Genomic DNA, 20980 nt, shown 5'->3' on the forward strand with positions numbered 1-20980 from the left:
TGTATAAATGAAGTGCTGGACTTTACCTGAAAGCTGCCAAAATTAATGGTTTAGATATATTTATAATAAACATTTAAACTTTTTCTGTAAGAAGAAATATTAAGACCACTTATTTGAACAGAAAGATGGAGAAGGAGGAGGGAGAAGAAAAAATGCCCCAGCGACGGCGGCTGTCGGTTGTGCGGCGGCAGCGGCTCTCCCCCTGGCGGAGGATGGACAGCCAGGACGGGAAGGGGGTGGTGTGCGGCAACGGCACCGGGTTTGTGAAGTGTGGATGTGCAGGCTCTAACTTTCCAGAACACATCTTCCCAGCTTTGGTTGGAAGACCTGTTATCAGATCAACCACCAAAGTGGGAAACATTGAACAAGGATCTTACGGTTGGTGATGAGGCAAGCGAATTACGATCAATGTTAGAAGTTAACTAGCCTATGGGAAATGGCATAGTACGAAATTGGGATGACATGAAACACCTGCAGGACTACACGCTTGGACCAGAGAAACTTAATATAGATACCAGAAATTGTAAAATCTTGCTCACAGAACCTCCTATAAACCCAACCAAATACACAGAGAAGATTATAGAGGTGATGATTGAGATTTAGCAGTTTTCCAGTGGGTATGCAGCCATCCAGACCGTTCTGACTTTGTACACGCCAAGTTTATTGACTGGTGTAGCCGTAGACTCTGGAGATGGTGTGACTCATATTTGCCCAGTATATGAAGGCTTTTCTCTCCCTCATCTTACCAGGAGACTGGATATTGCTGGGAGGGATATAACTAGAAGCGTGTTGCTTCTATTGCGAGGATACGCCTTCAGCCACCCTGCTGATTTTGAAACGGTTCACATGATTAAAGAAAAACTCTGTTACTTGGGATATAATATTGAGCAAGAGCAGAAACTGGCCTTAGAAACCAAAGTATTAGTTGAATCTTATACACTCCCAGATGGACATATCTTCAAAGTTGGGGGAGAGAGATTTGAAGCACCAGAAATTTTATTTCAGCCTTATTTGATCAATGTTGAAGGAGCTGGTGTTGCTGAATTGCTTTTTAACACAATTCAGGCAGCTGACACTGATACCAAATCTGAATCCTACAAATACATTGTGCTTTCTGGAGGGTCTGCTATGTATCGTGGCCTGCCTTCACCGTTGGAACGAGAACTTAAACAGCTTTACTTAGAATGAGTTTTAAAGGGTGATGTGGAAAAACTTTCTAAATTTGAGATCAGCATTGGAGACCCACCCAGCAGAAAGCACATGGTATTCCTGGGTGGTGCAGTTCTAGCAGATACCATGAAAGACAAAGACAACTTTTGGATGACCCGACAAGAGTACCAGGAAAAGGGTGCCCATGTGCTGGAGAAACTTGGTGTGACTGTTCGAAAACTCCAAAGCTTGTTCCCATCATACCCGTAATGCTTTTTTCCTTTATTGCCAATCTTTGAACTCATTCAACTCTGGGACATGGAAGAGGCCTCTCTCTGCCTTTTAGACTGGAAAGGTCAAGTTTTATTCTGGTGTCTTGGGGAAGCTTTGTTAAATTTTTGTTAATGTGGGTAAATCTGAGTTTAAGTCAACTGCTTCCCTACATAGACAAGAGGGCTAAGGGTCTTGTCTGCTGCTTTGTTTCTTCTAAGTAGGCATTTAGATCATTCCTGTAGGCTTCCTATTTTCACTTTACTACTCTAAGGCTGCTAGTTGTAATCTTTAGCACACTAGGTGGTATGCCTTTATTAGTGTAAGAAAAAAACTTTAACAGGAGCTTTTACATGTTACTGAGATGGGGGGCGGTTCGGGATGGGTGGGCAGCTGCTGAACCCTTTAGGGCATTTCCTCTGTAGTGTGGCGCTTTCAACTGTACTGCTGTGGCTTTAATTACCTTAAAGCTTCTCCTGTGAACATCTTAGGGAAATGTTAGGTTCAAAATGAAAGTGTTTTGGGTAGTTTTTGTTGGGATGGGGGGGTAACAGTGAGTGGTCTTCTGAGTTTTATTTTTGAGGTTTTCTCTCTGGAGTACATAGAGGAACTTTATTTACAGTAGTTTGATTTGGCAGGTTTTCTTCTACTTGTGCTCTGCCTGGAGCTGTTTCCATATGATATAAAAAGCACAAGTGTAGTATTTATGTGTTTTTTAAAATCAACTGTGTTAGCTGGGACTAGACTTCCTACAATGTATCAGTGGAAAAGTAACATTTAAAAATCATTTTGGTAATTCAAATTACAGATTTAAAAGTGCTTACGATCTGGTGTTTTGTTAATGCTTCTGTTTATTCCAGAAGCATTAAGGTGACCCATTGCCAAGTGTCATTCTTGCAAATTACTCTTTTATGTAACTGACCAGTGCTTAATAAAAGAAGCAGGTACTTACAAATAATTACTGGCAGTAGGTTATAATTGGTTTAAAAATAACATAGGGATATGGGACTTGTTGCTAGTTGGGTAATTTTCATTAGTTTTTTTGTTAGTTTTGATTTGAAAACTGAAAGTAGAGTAAAATTTGACTGTTTAAAATGTTGGCCCCCCAAAAAAAATCAAGATTTAAATTTTTTATTTGTACTGAAAAACTAATCATAACTGTTAATTCTCAGCCATCTTTGAAGTTTGAAAGAGGAGTCTTTGGTATTTTGTAAATGTTAGCAGACTTCCCTGCCAGTGTCAGAAAATCCTATTTATGAATCCTGTAGGTATTCCTTGGTATCTGAAAAAAATATCAAATAGTACCCATATATGAGTTATTTCTAAGTTTGAAGAATAAAAAGAAATTGTATCACACCACAAAATACAGGTTCTGGAAAAAAATATTTTTCTTCATTTTAAAACTTTTGTTAACTAATAATGGTTTTGAAGGAAGAGTCTTAATTTGGGGGTGACTAAAATCAAAGACATTATTGACTTGAGGGGCCTCTGTTTTGTAAGAATACATAATTAGCTTAAATAAGCGGTAAAAGGTTAGTTTTAATTGTGTAGCTTTTGTTAATATTGTCTTTTTTGTCTGTTTTACCTCAATATGAACAGATAAGTTTGCCTGCATGTTGGAGATGCGTTGGAACACATGAATAGCCTGTACTAGATCTTGGGAATGTGGATTTTAGAGTCACTTTGGAATAAGTTCTTATATAAATACCCCCGGCATTTTGAGAATGGGGCTTGTTAAAGGACGCATATATAGGGCCAGTACCTACTGGCAGTTGGGTTCAGGGAAATGGGATTGACTTGGCCTTTGGTCCTTTGATCATAATTTTAAAATATGGGAGTAGAAAACAACAAATAATGGAATGGACTCCTAAAACAAAGCATTTATCATTTGTCCCTTGAATGTAGAATTTGTTTTTGATTTAATAATTCTGGTAAATGTGACAGTTAAAATGGTGTATTATGTATATATATATTGTAATTTAGAAATTCCATTTTATAATGTTACTATTCCAAGGTGAAATAATGCATTTGAATTTGGGATTTGGGTGCAGTATTAGGTTTAACTGGAGTTGTTGTCAAGTATGAATCCCCTAGGGAAAAAAAAGTTCTGTTTTAAAAAGCAATCTGATTCTTAGCTCTTGAAACTATTGTTAAATTTCCAGTAATTACAAATTATAAATTTTTAAATTACAATTGCCAGTACTTTGACCTTGGAGAAGGGTTTCTTAGAAATACATTTAGTAATCTCCCCAAGATTTAGTCTTGCATTTAAACTTTTTTCTTTAAAACATGGTGTTGGTGGTTCACTTTTACACAGTTCTGAGTACTGTTAGTATCTGGAAAGTATCTTGACATAGTGGAAAGCTAAACAGTCTAAATATATATATATTTTTTTTTTTTTTGAGACAGAGTGTCGCTCTGTCGCCCAGGATGGAGTGCAGTGGCGCGATCTGAGCTCACCGCAAGCTCCGCCGCCTCCCGGGTTCACCCCATTGTCCTGCCTCAGCTTCCCAAGAAGTTGGTACTACAGGTGCCTACTACCAAGCCCGGCTAATTTTTTTGTATTTTTCGTAGAGACGGGTTTCACCATGTTCGCCAGGGTGGGCTCAATCTCCTGACCTTGTGATCCGCCCGCCTCGGCCTGCCAAAGCACTGGGATTACAGGCGTGAGCCACTGCGCCCGGCCAACAGTCTAAATTTAACATGAAATACTTCTTTTTCATTCAGAAAATGCAATCAGATTTTTTCAAAGTCAAAAAAAAAAAAAAAAAAAAAACAAAGATGAAGTCTCACCTTCCAATTTACTTTCTCATTAGTTTTTACCAAAGTAAGTTATTAAAGCTATGATATTTTTCTCCTAATGAATCCTCTCAGGGTATTGTGTAGCCTGTGGTAAGTACAAAGGGAGAGGAAGACATTTTGAATTTTAAGAGCTTTTTAATCAGTATAACCCTCCCTAGTTGAATGTTGTTTTCTTCTTGTTCCATTAAGTCAAAATACAAATCAGCACAGATACTCAGTTTTCAATCTTTTAAAATGTGATGTTACTTATGAAAAGTATCTTGGTTAAGGTTGTGTGTGTATTTTGTATACACCTCAATTTCAAGTTAATGGCATTGATTCATGTTCTTAAAACAAATAATATAAATATTAATAATATCCTTTGTTATAACCATAATAAGTATAGTATTGGCATCGGTGTTCAGTGCCATTTTATACTTTCTCCCTGTGTTCTCTGTATTGTACTAACCAACTTCCCAAGTGATTGAGGTGTTTGTTAAAAAAAAAAAAAGGAAAAGGAAAAAGCATGACATTGTGTATCGATTTTTTTAGTGTTGACCAAAATCACACACATGGAAACATGTAATTCAACAGAGTGGAATAGCGATCAGATTCTCGGCTTAGTATTACTAATGGGCAGGATTGTACAGCGAGCAACTATTAGATTATTCCTTTCAGTGTTTTGTATGGCATCTAAGTTACTGAATAAATTATTAATCCATTAATCATGAATCAAATTATGATTAAAATTATTAAATGGATGCTCAGCATTAACTGAAAAGTATTGTGTGAAACGTGTCTACCCAGAAAAGTAACATTCTATAAATACTATTAAACAACTTAGGTGTATGATTTTTAAGTATTAAATTATATGTCAAGCAGTTAAAGTGAATTTCAGAGTAAAAGTACGGCATGTTTCTGAGCAACATTAATAATTCCTTAATTTGCAAATTTCTTCTTTCTTATTTGGGTACTTGGAATATAGTGTGAGATTTTTTATTTCTAAATTTTGTTGCATCTTCTATTACATAAATGCATTGTTTGACAATTATAAAATGCAAGTGTTTTTTGAATGATTTTAAGAATTTGGCTTAAAAATTGATTGACACAATGTATTATTTGTACTAAGAAGCAACTTGACACAGTACACTCTATGTTTGCTTAGGGTATTTTTCTTCAGTGCCTGAAACTCAAAGGTATTCCTGTCACAGCTGGAAACAAACTTATCCTAAATGTGTTAAAACATATTCTTGGGTACTTTATTTGTGTATCGTTCATGCCTTGAAAATCTGAAGGTTAATCCAAGCTCACATGTTTTAGCATATTTGAGGAAGAAAAAAACTACTTTTAATAGCAGCCTTTTAAATTTCATGAAGATTTTGGTGAGGAATAATAGTATATACTTAAGTATTGACAAAACTTTGAAAGTTTCTTTCTATAAAATGGGAAATACTCAATATCTAAACCCAGGTCAGGCAGGGAGATCAGTATTTAACATTGTATGTTTTATATTTATAATGCTCAAAATGCAAGGATAACATTTAGTCTTTGTCCACATGGTTTTAGAAAAGTAAATCTTAAATTACCAAGCTTTTCTCATGTGTTCTCATACTTTCTCAAATTACTATAAAGAATTATTTGTTATCTGTTGAAAAATCCCCTTCACTCAAATCTGTATTATGGTTTTACCAAATATTCTGTGATGTAGCCCAGAAAATCCGCACCTTTTGTCCTTTTTATGTTTTAATTTGAATAATCATGTACCTTGGATTGCTGCCACATCAGTTTAACATGATATCAGCACATTCCCATGTCATCAAGGTGTTGGCTCAGATTTGTTCTTATTTGGATGTTTAAAGCTTGCAGTAACTTGTTACAGTTGGTTTAGTGTAGTGGGTTATTGACATGACACCATGAGAAGATGTGGAATTTTATACCACATTTATAAAACATGATTTTGTTTTCTACCCTTCAAGGTAAACATGAAAAATAAGGTGGTATCTGTGTACCTGTACATAAATCCAAAATTATAGTTGGGAAAAAAGAAATTGATATATGAAAATGTCAAAAAAAATTACTTTGGTGCAAGAAAGGTTAATTGATGATTAGGACTTTCGATAAGTTAGCAAATTGGATACTGTATTCAAATCTTGGATTCAATATTGGGCTGACAATAGTACTGTTTTTAAGGTTTCTATGAGGACTAAGTGAGAGAACTTACTAAAAATGCATTCAATATATGTTTATTATGTCATTATCTCCTTACTCCCTTTGTAGAGTTTATGAAGCAAGTCTCACAGAAGTTTGAATCACTTGTCAAATATAACCTATTTCAGAATCCCCGAGGATTTATGCTTTCTATTCTAAAAACTGCTTTGTAAAATGTGGAATAAATGACCAGTGCCATTGTCTAGTCCAATTTGTTTATTTTACATCAGAGAAATCTGAGTCACGGAAGGCTTACTGTATCAGCCCATGGCCAGGCCATTAGGTTTTGAGTAGGTCGGAAATTGTGATGGTACCTTCTTTTGTATTTTAAGATGTGTTAATATTGTGAGTACAAAAATGATGATTTCATAACAGAGTGTGAAATCTGAGTGTGGTAATCCAGCAACGTGCATTGTAATTTTAAATATGGAAGAATATTACTGATTTTGAGTTTTCGTTTTGTTTTAATCTGTGAGAAATACTGCATCTCACATTTGCCATGTTTAAAAATGTATGCATATAAACTCAAACATTTATTTTTTCTCCTCCGAATAGCATCAGGTCATCTAACACAGGTGCTGTTCAGAGGAGAAACAAATAAATGTTTGAGTGAATGAATATTTTTACAAGATTAATATTTTAATATAATTTCTGAAATTAAAGAAAATGGTGTTACATAGTTTAGTTTAATCCATGCTTTCCATAGCAATTAACCTGTGTGCTTACGTTTCAAAGCAGAGAACCAAAACGAGATGAAAGCTGTTTATTCTTGCAGTGTGTGACTGATCAATCTAAGTTGTAGATGCAATTTCTAGCATTCATTAACCTTATCCTTTTATAAAAATTCCTATGGGATGAACTGATAATTTGGAGCCTATTACTTGCACAAAAGCGACACTTCTTGCCCTGTTGAAAGAACTAGACATGCAGTTATGTGAGAAGTAAAATAACCTAATATGTCTTTACAGAAAATGTATTCTGAGAAGAAATAATGTTTTGAATTAACGGTAAATTATTGAAGAATTCACCAGCTTTTCAGTGCTTTATTTAAGCAATAAACAATACATTAGAATTTTCTTTATAATATAAATTTACAAATAGTCATATGTGGGAAGAGTTATAGAAAGCACCTTAATTAAGTAGACCAACAATTATAAAGTGATATGAAAAGTATTTTACAATATATATTTACTAGTCAAAATATTGCCTTATAACTTATCATTCCAAACATAATTTATACAATAGAGCAAATTTAGAGGAAAGAGCTTTATTCATGTAAGAGTTCTTAAAGGAATTTTTATAAGAATCATTGGGGATATTTTTGAAATTATTTTAAAAATTATTAATAGTTGTGTTAAAATACTCATAAAATGAAATTTATCATCTTAATGTTTAAGCACACCATTCAGCGTTGTTAAGCCTATTAATGGCACTGTGCACTCAGTCTCCTGAACTCTTTCTCTGAGCTCATTATATAGCTGTTCATTCCCTTCCCACCCTCCCCTCCTGCCAATCACCCTTCTTTCTGTCTCTAACTTTAGGTACCCCATGTAAGTGGAATTGTAGAGTATGTGTCTTTTTGTGACTGGTTTAACATAGCATAATGTATTTCATGTTGTTGGATGTGTCAGAATTTTTGTCCTTTATAGCTGAGAGTAACATGCCATTTTGTATCTATACTATGTTTTTTTTTTTCTTTCTCTTTGACATGAAGTCTCTGTTGCCCAGGCTGGGGTGCAGTGGCACAATCTCAGCTCACTGAAAGCTCCGCCTCCCAGATTCATGCCTTTCTCCTGCCTCAGCCTCCCAAGTAGCTGGGACTACAGGTTCTCGCCACTATGCCTGGCTAATTTTTTGTATTTTTAGTAGAGATGGGGTTTCACCGTGTTAGCCAGGATGGTCTCGATCTCCTGACCTCTTGATCCGCCTGTCTCGGCCTCCCAAAGTGCTGGGATTACAGGCGTGAGCCCCCGTACCCGTACCCGGCCTCCATGTTTTGTTTATGCATTCATCCATTGGTGGTTACATAGTTGCATCCACTTTCTGACCATGGTGAGTACTATTGCTATTAACATTGTGAACACCGTTGCTATTAACATGGAGGTACAAATATTCTGAGACTGTACTTTCAGGGGTAGATTCCCAGAAGTAGAACTGCTGGATCATATGTTGATTCTATATTCAGCAGAACTTCCTGGTGTCCTGCTGGGGCCTGGTTTCTGCCTGGGGCCGGGTTTCTACCCGGGGAGTGGGTATCTACTTGGTTGCTGTTGTTTACCTTGGTCCTAGATACCCTCCTGGGACCTGGTGTGCACCTGGGGCCTATGTCCACCTTGGACCTGTTGTTTCTCTGGGGCCTTGTGCCACCCTGGGTGTCAGCCTGGTTCTTGATATCCACCTGGGGCCTCATAAGCCACCTGGGACCTGCTGGTCCCTTGGAGCCTGGCATTCTGGGTCCTGATGTCACCATGAGGTGTAGGTGTCCACCTGGGGCCACAGGTCCAGCTCTGGTCTAAGTGTCTCTGAGTGTCCCTGTGGGGCCTGATACTCACCAGGGGCCTAGGCGTTTATTTGATGCCTGGTGTCCATGTGGAGCATGCCATCCCATGAGGATCAATAATCAGGTGGGGACTGGGTATCCACCTCGGGCCTATTGTCCTCCTGGGGCCTCAGTGTTTACCTGAGTCTGATATCCATCCTGTGCCTGCTGCCTACATCGGGCCTCATGTTCCCCTTGATGCTGGATGATCACCTGAGTCCTTGGTATCCTTTGTGGCACAACTGTCCACCTATGAGCTTGCATCCAACTGTGGCCTGGATGTGACCCTGGTGCTTGATGTACAGCTTGAGACCATGTCCACCAGAGGCTTGATGTCCATCTGGGGACCGGTGTCTACCTGGGGCCTGATGTCTACATGGGGACTGAGCACTCACCTGGGTCTGATGTCCATCTGAGGCCTCCTGTGTTCACGTTGGGCCTGATATTTACCTGGGGCCTGGACATCCACTAGGAGCCTGGAGTTCAAGTGGGGCCTCATGTTCCACTGGGGCCTGTGTGTCAATCTGAGACCTGACATACACCAGGACGTCTGATGTCCCAACTGGGACCTGGTATGTACGTGGGGCCTTGTGTCTACCTGGGGCCTGGTATTTACCTGGGGCCTGGGTGTTCACCTGGGGCCTGATACTTAGCTGGGGCCCGGTGTCCACCTTGGGTCTGCTTGTGTGCCAAACTGTGACATAATTTGTCCACTTGGGGCCTGATGTCCATGCAGGCACTGGAGTCCCCTTGAGACCTTGTGTCCACCCAGGACCTGCTATCAACGTGGTGTCTGATGTCCAGTGTCTGTCTGTGGCCTGATGTTTTCCTGGGTCCTTGGCTTCCACTGGGGCCTTCTGTCCACCTGGAGGGAGTGTGTCCTCATGCACTGGCCCTTGTCCTGGGGAGAATGGGTGGGGAGATTCCCTGGCCCTGCCCTTCAATGTCCAAGAACTCTCCATCCTACATATTTTATGGGGAGATTCCTCTGTTGCATTTGGCCGGAGAATATGTTACCTTTCGGTTGTCGAGGACTGGTGTTTACGACTGGGGACTTGGGATCCACTTGAAGGTTGGGTGTCCATGTGTAACCTGATGTACCTCTGGGTCCTGTAGTAGCTTCCTGCTGTCTCCCTGTGGCCTGGGTGTTTCACTGGGGCCTGGGTATCAGCTGGGAGCCTGTTATCACCAGCAGTCTGGTGTCCACCTGGAGCCTCATCAGGCTGCCTGGTCTCTGGTGTCCACCTGAGGCCTGGTGTCCATTTGTATCTTGGTCTCGTCCTGGGTCCTGGTGTCTGCCTGGGGCTTGGTGCCCTCCTGGAGACTGAATGTTCACCTCGGGCCTTTTGTTCACCTGGGTCCTAGATATCCACGTGGGATCTGATGTGCACCTGGGGCCTGTGTCTACCTTGTGCCTGTAGTTCTTCTGGGGCCTGGTGTTTACCTGGGCCTTGTTTGTCCATCTGGTACCTGCTCTCCACCTGGGGCCCACATAGCCACCTAGGGCCTGGTTGTCACCTGCAGTCTGGTGTCCTCCTTGGACCTGGTTTCAGTCTGAGGCCTAGTGTTTATTTGAATTTCATATCCTTGTGAGGCCCAGTGTCCGTCTGGGGCCTGAGTGTCCATGTGGGGCCTGATGTTCAGCAGGGTCTCATGTATCCACCTGGGTGCCTTGTATCCACCTGGATCCTGCTGTCCACCCAGTGCCTGCTATTCACCTGGGGCCTGGAATTCTCCTTGGTCTGCTCTTCACTGGAGGCCTGGGTGTCAACCTGGGGCTGAATGTCCACCTGGGGGCCTGAGTGTCCACTGGGGCCTGATGACTTCCTGGAGCCTGGATGTCCACATGGGATCTGAAGTCTGGACCTGTGGGGTTTTGGTTTTGACTCTGGGCCTGTGTGTTCACCGGGGGCCTGATATTCACAAGGGGCCTGGAGTTTATCTGGGGCCCGGCATCCACCTGGAGCCTGGTGAACATTGGACAGCCAACACCAGGTTGATACTGTGTCTTAGGCGTATGCCAGTTCCCAGGTGGACTCCAGATTCCACATGGACATCAGGCACCAGGTGGACATCAGGTTCCCAGTTGAAAAATAGGTTCCAGGTGTACACCAGGCTTCAGTTGAACATCAGGCCCCAGGTGGATCCCCAGGCCCCACATTGACACCTAGGCCCCAGGAAGACATGAGGCCCCAGGTGGATACTTACGTTCCTGGTAAACGTTAGGCCCCATGTGGACACCCTGGCTCCAGGTGAATCTAGGGCCTCAGGTGGCCCTCAGGTCCCAGCTGGGTACACACTGGACTTGAGGTATACATCAGGCACTGGGTTTACACCCAGGCCCCAGTGGGACAGAATGTCACAGATGGACTTCAGGCCCAAGGAGGATACCAAGGCTTTGGGCGGATACCCAGGCCTCATGTGGATAATAGACCTCAGGTGAAAATCAGGCCCCAGTTGGATACTTAGTCTTCAAGTGACATAATAATGCCCCAGGCAGACCACAGGCTTTAGATGGATACCAGGCTCCAGGTGGACATTAGGTCCTAGGGTGACACCAAGGCTCCAGGTGAACCGCAGACCTCAGGTGGACATCAGGCCCCTGGTGGATACCTACACTGCATGTGTTGACATCAGGCCCCAGGAGGACACCAGGCCTCAAGTGACCATGAGGCCCCCCAGGTGGCCATCAGGTCCCAGGTTGACTCTAAGGGCCCAGGTGAATACCAGACCGCAGATGAACAATACATACCCAGGGTCGGTGGACATAGGCCCCCACCCCGTGAACAGCAGGTCCCAAGTGGATACCCAGCCTGATGTCCACCTGCAGACCAGTGTTCACCTAGGGTCTGATTTCTTCTTGGGCCCTGGGTGTTTTTCTGGGACCTGTAATCTGCCTGTGGTCTGGTGTTTACCTGTGGATGGTATTTACCTTGGGTTTGGTGTCCACCTGGGGCCTGATGTTCACCTAGGGCCTGGTTTCACCCTGGGGACTGGTATGTACCTGGGGCCTTGTGTCTGCCTTGGGCCTGCTATTTACCTGAGGCCTGGTCGTTCACCTGGGTCCTGATATTTAGCTGGGGCCTTGGGTCCACCTGGGGCCTGTGTGCCAAACTGTGACCTGATTTATCCACCTGTGACCTGCTGTCCGTGCAGGGACTGGGGTCCCCTTAGGATCTGGTGTCCACCCGGCGCCTGGCGTCAACCTGGTATCTGATGTCCAGCGTCTGTGTCCTGACATTTTCCTGTGGCCCCCGTGTCCACCGGGGCCTTATGTCCACCTGCAGGGGGTGTGCTCCCATGCACCTGCCCTTTTCCTGGGGAGAATGGGTGGGGAGTTTCCCTGACCCCGCCCCTCATCGTCCAGGACCTCAACCTCACCCTCCCGCACAGGCTGTGAGGAAGGCGCCATCGTGGCTCAGGTGGTGCCTGGGTAAGTTGCCCCTAGTGCTTTGGCCATGGCATGAAGATCTCAGGCGGGTGCTGACCTTGGGGTCCCGGAGCCATGCCCCACCAGACTGTCCATGGGAAAGGATGCGGTGCCCAACAGTGAGAGAGCACCACGATGCCAGCTGCCAGGACCATTTGTGAGCATGCAGGGTGGCTCCTTGAGAGGGCCAGGATCCCGGCCCAGGCCACTCAGGTCATCAGTGGCCACGCACCAGAGCTGAGGGAGGGGGCTGGGCCAAGGCCGCGGGCCCTCGGGGAAAGCCACAGAGGCAGCCAGTGATGCCCAGGGACTGCAGGAAGCTTCTCCAAGGTAAGCTCCGGAACTGCACTGGTTTCTGTATCTTTTCCCAGTGGTGAATTTCTGCAAGGTGGGTTGGACATGTTCAGGGTGGCCTTTGCAATTTGTAGGCTTTTAAGCCATCTGGGAGAGACCCACACTTGAAAATCTACACAGATGCTGGCTTGATTCGGCCTGTCACTTCATTTCACAGTGTGGTTTCTAATGTTTCTTTGGAAACCGGGCCTGGGTTAGTTATTTCTCCATATCACCCTTTCTTTCTTGGGTTTCTTGGCACGCACGGTTGCCTTTTCCTCTTTTCTTAGATTGCAATCCCAGGTCCCACATTTCCATTCTTCCCTTCTAATCTGCGCGTCCTCCATGCAAAGCCTGTGGCGGGTCTTGCTCTGGGGCTAGTTGAGCAGTACTGTGCTCATGTTGGATGCAGGAGTTTCATGGTTGGTTCTTTCGGTGTGTCTTTGGTCTTCTATTAAGAGTTTCTTTACTTGAGATTGAGAAGTATACTTTTCAGTTTCCCAAATACATATTTTTGGGGGAGATGACTGTATTGCATTTGGCCAGAGAATATGTGACCTTTCAATATTTGAGGGACTGGTGTGTACACCTAGGGGCTCAATACCCACTTGAAAACTCGGTGTTTATGTGGAACCTCTGAACCTGGTTGTCCACATGGTTCCTGGTGTCCACCTGGAGCCTGATGTTTCCCAGGGGCCTGGGTATCCACTTGGGTCCCGATGTTCATCCAGGTCCTGGTGTTCACCTAGGGTCTGATAGTCACCTGGGGACTGGTTATGTACCTGGGGCCTCATGTCCACCTGTGGTGTAGGTATCTATGTGGGGCTTGTGTGTCAACCTGGTGCCTGATGTCCTCCTATGGATTAGATACCCAACTGGGGCTTGGTGTTTACCTGGAATCTGATGTCCAGCTGGGGACTGGTGTCTGGATGGAGTCTTAGAGCTACCTGGGGTGAGGTGTTCTCCTGGGTGTGGCTGTGAACCTGGGGCCTAAAGTCTACTTGGAGTCAGTGTCTACCTAGACCCTGATGTGACCTGGGGCCCGATGTAAACTTGGGGCTTGGTATTTAGGTCGGGTTCGGGAGACCACCAAGGGGTTGATCTCAGTTGGGGCCTGACATTTTCTTAGTGCCTGGTGTTCACCTGAGGCCTTGGTGTCAACTTAGGACCGGATATCCAACTGAGGCCTGGGAGTTTCCTGGTGACTGAGGACTTCCTGGGACCCAGATTTCCTGGACCTGGGTTTTCACATGGGGCCTGATGTCTGGAGTTCTGAGTCCTAGGTGTTTACCTGGTACCTAGATGTGCAGTTTGGCAGAGCCTCCCTAACAAAGGCCTGGGGGCCACCAGGAGGCTGTGAAAAAGAAACAGGGCATCTGTTTCCCAGATCCTTGTGAGTTTGTCAGAGCCTTCAGCGACAGAGCAGGTGCCCTGGACATAGGGAGGATCACGGGCTCCGACATCACCCCAAGGCCCATTTGTGCCCCAGCCTAGACTTTCCTCAGCCACCAGGGGGTGCGTGGAGTGGGGAGGGCATCTGTTCATGCGCGGCGGCCTCTCACTCAACACCGCCGTCTCTCTCTCCTCCGCAGCTGAGGTGCGGGACCTGTGGGAAGGAGGGGGAGGGCAAAGGTCATTGTCACACCACCTGGGCTGCAGATGACAGGCAGGTTCTTACCGAGGTGGCACGGAGGGCCCCACCACAACCCTGGTGGAGGGTAGGTTCCAAGGTGCAGCCCCAGCCCCACCCCTGCCTGGGATGTTCACCTGGGCCTGGTGGAGGGTAGGTTCCAAGGTGCAACCTCAGCCCCACCCCTGCCTGGGTTGTTCACCTGGGCCCGGGGAGGGGGGCAGCAGTCTATGGGGCTGTTTTGTCCCAAGGACTCAGGAAGCCCGGGGCTCCTTGTGGGTGGAGAAATCAGAACGCTATGCCTGAGTTTTCAGAACAGCCCAGGGCTTGCCGCATGTTTTCGAATAAAGGGTAGTTACCCATTCCAAGACAGAGCTAGTCAGGGCTGAGAGGAACAGAGGCGGGAAGGCACCAGCACACAGAGGTCCCCAAGTACCCAGCAAGGCCTCCTCACACAGAGATGTGACAGTGGAGGGTGGAATGTCACCATGTGACTAGGGAATAGGCAGGCAGCACGTTGACCCCCTGCCTGGGAAGGGAGCTCCTGGGCCTCTGGCTTGGGCACCTCAAGACCAGTCATGAGCTCGGCCCCAGGACCTTCACGCCAAGGCTAAGAATGTTTTGCACTTTTAAATGGCTGGGGAAAAAAATCAGAAGACTATTTTGGGCTGGACACAGTGGCTCATGCCTATAATCCCAACACTTTGGGTGACTGAGGGTGGATAGCTTGAGCCCAGAAGTTCAGGAGCTCAAGACCAGCCTGGCCAACATGGTAAAACCCCACCTCTACAAAAAATACAAAAATTAGTGGGGCGTGGTGGTGTGTGCCTGTAGTCCCAGCTACTCAGAAAGCTAAGGTAGGAGGATCACTTGAGCCTAGGAAGTCAGGACTGCAATTAGCTGTGATCAAGCCACTGCCCTCCAGCCTGAGCAACAGAAGTGACATTGTCTCAAAAACAAAAAACAAAAAAAAAGTTATTGAAACACAGTCACATTCATTCATATCTGTAGTGTCTGTGGTTACTTTTGCACTACAATGATGGAGTTGATTAGTTGCAACACAGACCTTAAGGTCTTCAATGACTAAAACATTTACTATCTGGCCCTTTACAGACAGTCTGTCAATCCCTAATTTATTATAAGCCTTATTCTCCTTCAGCTAATTCCCTCACCCCAGGAATGTTCATTACTACCTCTTCTTTGTTCAAGTCCCAGCTACTCCTCAAAACCCAAAACTCCCTTCTTCCCCTTTCCCAAATCCTAACCATATCAGCAGTTTGTGTGGAAGTAGGTAAGCAAAACACTATTTGTTATTATGCAAATCAAGGCATTGGAGATGCTGTCTCTATATGTACAAGGGGAGGCTGATGACACCCCAATTCATTTCCAATTTCTCAAAGCAGGTTGGCAGGCAGCATCTAGGAAGGAGAGAGCGAGCAGATGATGCAGACAGAGCACTGAGAAATTCCTCAGTAACGCATGAGAGTTAATGTGTCAGTCCCCTTGTCTGCTATGTCATCCTTTAGACACCAATTCAAGACAGCATAATTCAAAAAAGAAATGAGGAAGAAAAAGGTGATGAAGGGCAGAAGGAAAAGGGAAGAGAACTTGTCACTTCACGATGTGGAGACTGTCACAAACTGTGGTGAATGGAAAACTACAGCCGGGTGTGGTGACTCACACCTGTAATCCCAGCACTTTGGGAGGCTGAGGTGGGCAGATCACTTGAGGTCAGAAGTTTGAGACCAGCCTGAACAACATGGTGAAACCCCATCTCTACTAAAAACACAAAAAATTAGCCGGGCATGGTCGCACATGCCTGTAATCCCAGCTATTCAGAAGGCTGAGGCATGAAAATCGCTTGATCCCAGGAGGCAGAGGTTGCACTGAGCCAAGATCGTGCCACAGCCTGGGCGACAGAGTGAGACTCCGTCTCAAAAAACAAAAAACAAAAAAAAAACAAAAAGAAAACTAGAGACTCTAGCGAGCAAAGAGGCAGTCCTCCATCACTAGGAGGCCCAAGCAGAACAGCCTATGAAGTAGGGAGCATAGCAGAGCTTTAGCTTGAACACTTCAACTCATCAGGTGTCCTGATTTCTTGAGTTAGCACACAAAATGCAGTGGCAAAATCTGCTGGCTTAACACTCAGGGATTACTACCTTCCTTGCGTGCCATTTGGAAACAAATATTTTTGTTTGTTTGTTTGTTTTGAAACAGGGTCTCACTCTGTCACCCAGGTTGGAGTGCAATGCTTTGGTCACAGCTCACTGCAGCCTCAATCTCCCAGATTCAAGGGATCCTCCCACCTCAGCCTCCTGAGTAGCTGGGATCACAGGCGAGTGCCACCATGCCCGACTAAGTTGTTTTTTTATTTTTAGTAGAGACAAGGTCTATGTTGCCCGAGATGGTCTTGATCTCCTGGGCTCAAGCAATCCTCCCTCCTTGGCCTCCCAAAGTGGTGGAGACCACTTTTAGACCACCTCGGTAGGAGACCGAGGCAGGAGAATCACTCGAGCCCAGGAGTGCGAGATCAGCTTGGGCAACTGGTGAGACCCTGTCTCTACAAAAATAAAAATTAGCTGTGGTGACAAGTACCTGTAGTCCCAACTACTCAGGATGCTGAGGCGGGAAAATCACTTGAGCCCTGGAGGTGGAGGCTGCAGTGAGCTATGATTGCACCATTGTTGCCCTCCAACCTGGGCAACAGAGCAAGACCTGTTTCTAAAATGATAATAATAATAAAATGTACATTTCTAACTTCATTTCAAAGTTAAGGCCAGTTGCAGTGGCTCATGCCTGTAATCCCAGCATTTGGGAGGCCGAGGCAAGAGGATATCTCGAGCCCTGGAATTCGAGACCAGCCTATGCAAAATAATGAAACCCTGTCTCTAAATAAAAATAAAATAAAAGTAAACAAAGTCAAATTTTTAAAAAAAATCAGAAGACAGGCACGGTGGCTCACGCCTGTAATCCCAGCACGTTGGGTGACTGAGGTGGGTGGATCACAAGGTCAAGAGTTCAAGACTAGTCTGGCCAAGATGGTTAAACCCTGTCTCTACTGAGAATACAAAAGATTAGCCAGGGCCGGGCGCGGTGGCTCAAGCCTGTAATCCCAGCACTTTGGGAGGCCGAGACGGGCGGATCACGAGGTCAGGAGATCGAGACCATCCTGGCTAACAGGGTGAAACCCCATCTCTACTAAAAAATACAAAAAGCTAGCCGGGCGAGGTGGCAGGCGCCTGTAGTCCCAGCTACTCGGGAGGCTGAGGCAGGAGAATGGCGTGAACCCGGGAGGCGGAGCTTGCAGTGAGCTGAGATCCGGCCACTGCACTCCAGCCTGGGCGACAGAGCGAGACTCCGTCTCAAAAAAAAAAAAAAAAAGATTAGCCAGGTGTGGTGGCACGTGCCTGTAATCCCAGCAACTCTAGAGGCTGAGACAGAATTGCTTAAACCTGGAGGGGCGGAGGTTGCACTGAGCTGAGATCATGCCACTGCACTCCAGCCTGGGTGACAGAGCGAGACTCTGTCTCAAAAAAAAAAAAAAAAAAAAAAAAAAAAAAAAAAATCGGAACTAAAACGTTTACCTGCATTACTTCTAGACTCAACAGAGTAGGGGTTAGCACAGGCATAACCAGGTTGCATATCTATATACAATCTGCTTTGGCAGGAAGGACATCCTTTTTTTCCAGGCTTAACCATGCTAGGTGACCCAGATTATTTTAAATTATAGCGTTACTGTAAGGCACAATCTCAATAATGAATAGGGCAGTATAATAAATACATAAAAGCTCAGGAAGAAAACAAGACTCTTGAATGGGCCTGGAAGTTTCGCCATGTTCCCCAAGTACTCTTAGTTGCATCCATCAGAACCTTTCAACACATACACATATACCTCACTCATCCTTTTGTCAAGAGTGTCTATTAATCACTCTCTCAAAGGAGAGAAAAACAATGAAAAAATGGGGCAGAAGATTTAAAATTGGCTCTACCACACCAAAGTTTCAAAAAGCATGAAAGAAGAAAATTCAATTGCTCCTGGGCAAGAATTCTTGGACCCAGTGGGGTAGAACCAAACCATGATAAGGAGACACCAGTGTTTTGTAAGCAAGAGAATATATTAAGGAGAGAAAAGAGCATTTATTGGGAGAAAAGGTCTCACGGTGATTGTTCTGGAATAAAGTAGCCCCATCAGACTGCCTCAGGAATGCATGGTGGAAGAGGTGCCACTGGAAAATGGCTTAGTAGGGATCTTCCCCAAGAACACTAGAAGAGAGAGAGGAAGAACAGAATAGCTTTAAATTTTAGCAGATATTTATTTTTCTTGTTTAATTAAAATAAACCTTATTGACCTATTTTTTGAGAGACTGGGGTCTTGCAATGCTGCCCAAGCTGAGCTCAAACTCCTAGGCTCAAGAGATTCTCCCACTTCAGCCTCCTGAACAGCTGGCACTACAGGTGCGCACCACTGGGCCCAGTGTCATGGCTATTTCTTGACAAATCTTGACAATGCCACCAGCATGTTTTTCTTTAGAGACAGAGTTTCACTTTGTAGCCCAGGCTGGAGAGCAGTGGTGTGATCCTAGCTCACTGCAGCCTCAAACACCTGGGCTCAAGAGATCCCCCTGCCTCAGCCTCTCAAGTAGCTGAGACTACAGGTGCGTACCACCACACCCGGCTAATTATAAAATGTTTATTTGTAGAGACAGGGTCTCACTATGTTGCCCAGGCTGGTCTCGAACTCTTGGCCTCAAGCAATCCTCTCCTCTTCACCTCCCAAAGCCCTGAAATCACAGGTATGAGCCATCACATCCAGGCTGCCACCAGTTTCTTTGCATACTTCTTTCCGAGGCTTGACCAGGACATTTTCTTTTGTGTACAGCTCAGCATTAAAGAAAAAAAAAAAAAAGTTTAGGTTGGGCACAATGGGAATCCCAACACTTAGGGTGGCCAAGGCGGGAGATTTGCTTGAACCCAGGATTTCCACACCAGCCTGGGCAAGATGGTGAGACCATGACTCTCCAAAACAATTTTTGAAAATTGGCTTGAACCCAGGAGTTCCACACCAGCCTGGGCAAGACGGTGAGACCATGACTCTCCAAAACAATTTTTGAAAATGAGCCAGGTGTGCTGGTGCGGGCCTGCAGTCCCAGCTAGCGAGACGGCTAAGGCAAGAGGAACCCTTGAGCCCAGGAATTCAAGGCTATGGTGAGCTGTGTTCACCACTCCAGCCTGGGCAATAGGGTGAGACCCAGTCTCTGAAAACAATTAAAAATAAAAAAAGTTTAATAACGAGTCTTCTTTTTAGAGGCAATGTATTTTTCCTCTTTAACTTTTTGTTTTCCTTAGGCTATACGCACAATAGACAAAGTTGAAATTTAATCTTAATCTCTTAAACCCTTACTATTCAAACACATCAAACTTTAAAAAAAGGTGAAAGGTGTACAAGAAAAAAAAGGGAAGTAATCTGTGCCAAATGCACATTCCTTCCAGAATTTGGGACAAAAATGATGCCTACCTGGTCTCTGGGTGCTAAAATAAGACATTAGAGACACTCCCCTCCTTCAAGAAATAAGACTGGAATCAGACGCTAAGATACAATTAAATAGACTTTGAAAGTTGGTATGCACTACTGGGAGGTGTCTCACAGCTGGCAGGGTCAAGTGCAACTAGAATAAAAGCTCCTAAGGGCAGGATTTAAGTGGCCCATTTCCTCTGTAACAGTGCCATGCCCAGCACTGTACCAGCACAAAAGATTGAACAACTTTCCGTCAAGCCACACACTTACGGTCTCATCGTGCAGTGGAGGCCGCAGACGAGACACTGTGTGCCAAATCCCGAATGTACAGGGTACCAGACAAGTCTGCAGGAGGCAGGAGGACTAGGGAAGCCTTCCAGACAAGGTAATGCCTGAGCTGAGCCGTTTTTCTTTTGAGTCTGGAACATTAATTTAATTGGAGGAAAACAAGGGACATGAAAAGGGCAAGGAAATAAGAAAATGAGCTGAGTTTTGAAGGCAATGATCAGATGAAGTGAGAGAAGAATATTCCAGCAGAGGGAGACAAGGAGACTGGAGAGATTTCAAGGGGCCAAGAGCTGTTCATTGCAGCTCAGTGAAGCACCTAAACAGAGATGGGGGAAGGAGAACAGGGGTCAAAGGCCAGTATTGAAGTGTTCTGGATACCAAGCTAAGGAGACCTTATTACGAAGGTAGGGGGGCTGTTGAAGGGTTTAAATGGGAGAGTGACTGTGAACAGATTAATAGTTTGGGAAGATACAGGCAGAAGTAAAGCTCAGGATTTAACCAAAAACTAAAGGACAGAACCACAACGAAGATATTAGAAAAGATCAGGAAAAACACTGTTAAAAGATATTCACTCTCTTCTCTTATTTACAGATTTCCTTTATGGAGTTACCAAATTATCTTTGAAAATAGAGAACTCAGAAGTGGCTGAGAGCAGTCAAGTCTTCAGAATGTAAAAACTGCTATTCTGAAGAAGTAGATATTACATTATTAATTTCAAGATGCTTTAAAAATATGCCTTTTGGTGCACTGCAGGTTTTAAGAGTATGTCACAATAACTCGAAATCTTGAGATTAACAGAAGAGCACTATAAATTTTAAAGGCTTGACAGACAGACAG

At 44.5% G+C, this 20980-nt stretch overlaps 1 protein-coding gene and 1 pseudogene across 1 annotated transcript in view; one reads left to right on the forward strand and one right to left on the reverse strand.

Moving 5' to 3' along the window:
- The window catches only part of SPECC1L (sperm antigen with calponin homology and coiled-coil domains 1 like), a 343168-nt gene extending 324617 nt beyond the window's left edge, over window positions 1-18551 (reverse strand). The window contains exon 1 of the mRNA XM_050746048.1: window positions 18500-18551. The gene's annotated coding sequence lies outside the window, so the exon portion shown is untranslated. The remainder of the gene's footprint in view (window positions 1-18499) is intronic.
- LOC126929658 (actin-related protein 2-like) lies at window positions 211-1655 on the forward strand (annotated as a pseudogene).
- Window positions 18552-20980: the final 2429 nt, after the last annotated feature.

Source organism: Macaca thibetana, chromosome 10 (assembly GCF_024542745.1).
Source record: "Macaca thibetana thibetana isolate TM-01 chromosome 10, ASM2454274v1, whole genome shotgun sequence".
NCBI classification, from domain to species: Eukaryota; Metazoa; Chordata; class Mammalia; order Primates; family Cercopithecidae; genus Macaca; species Macaca thibetana.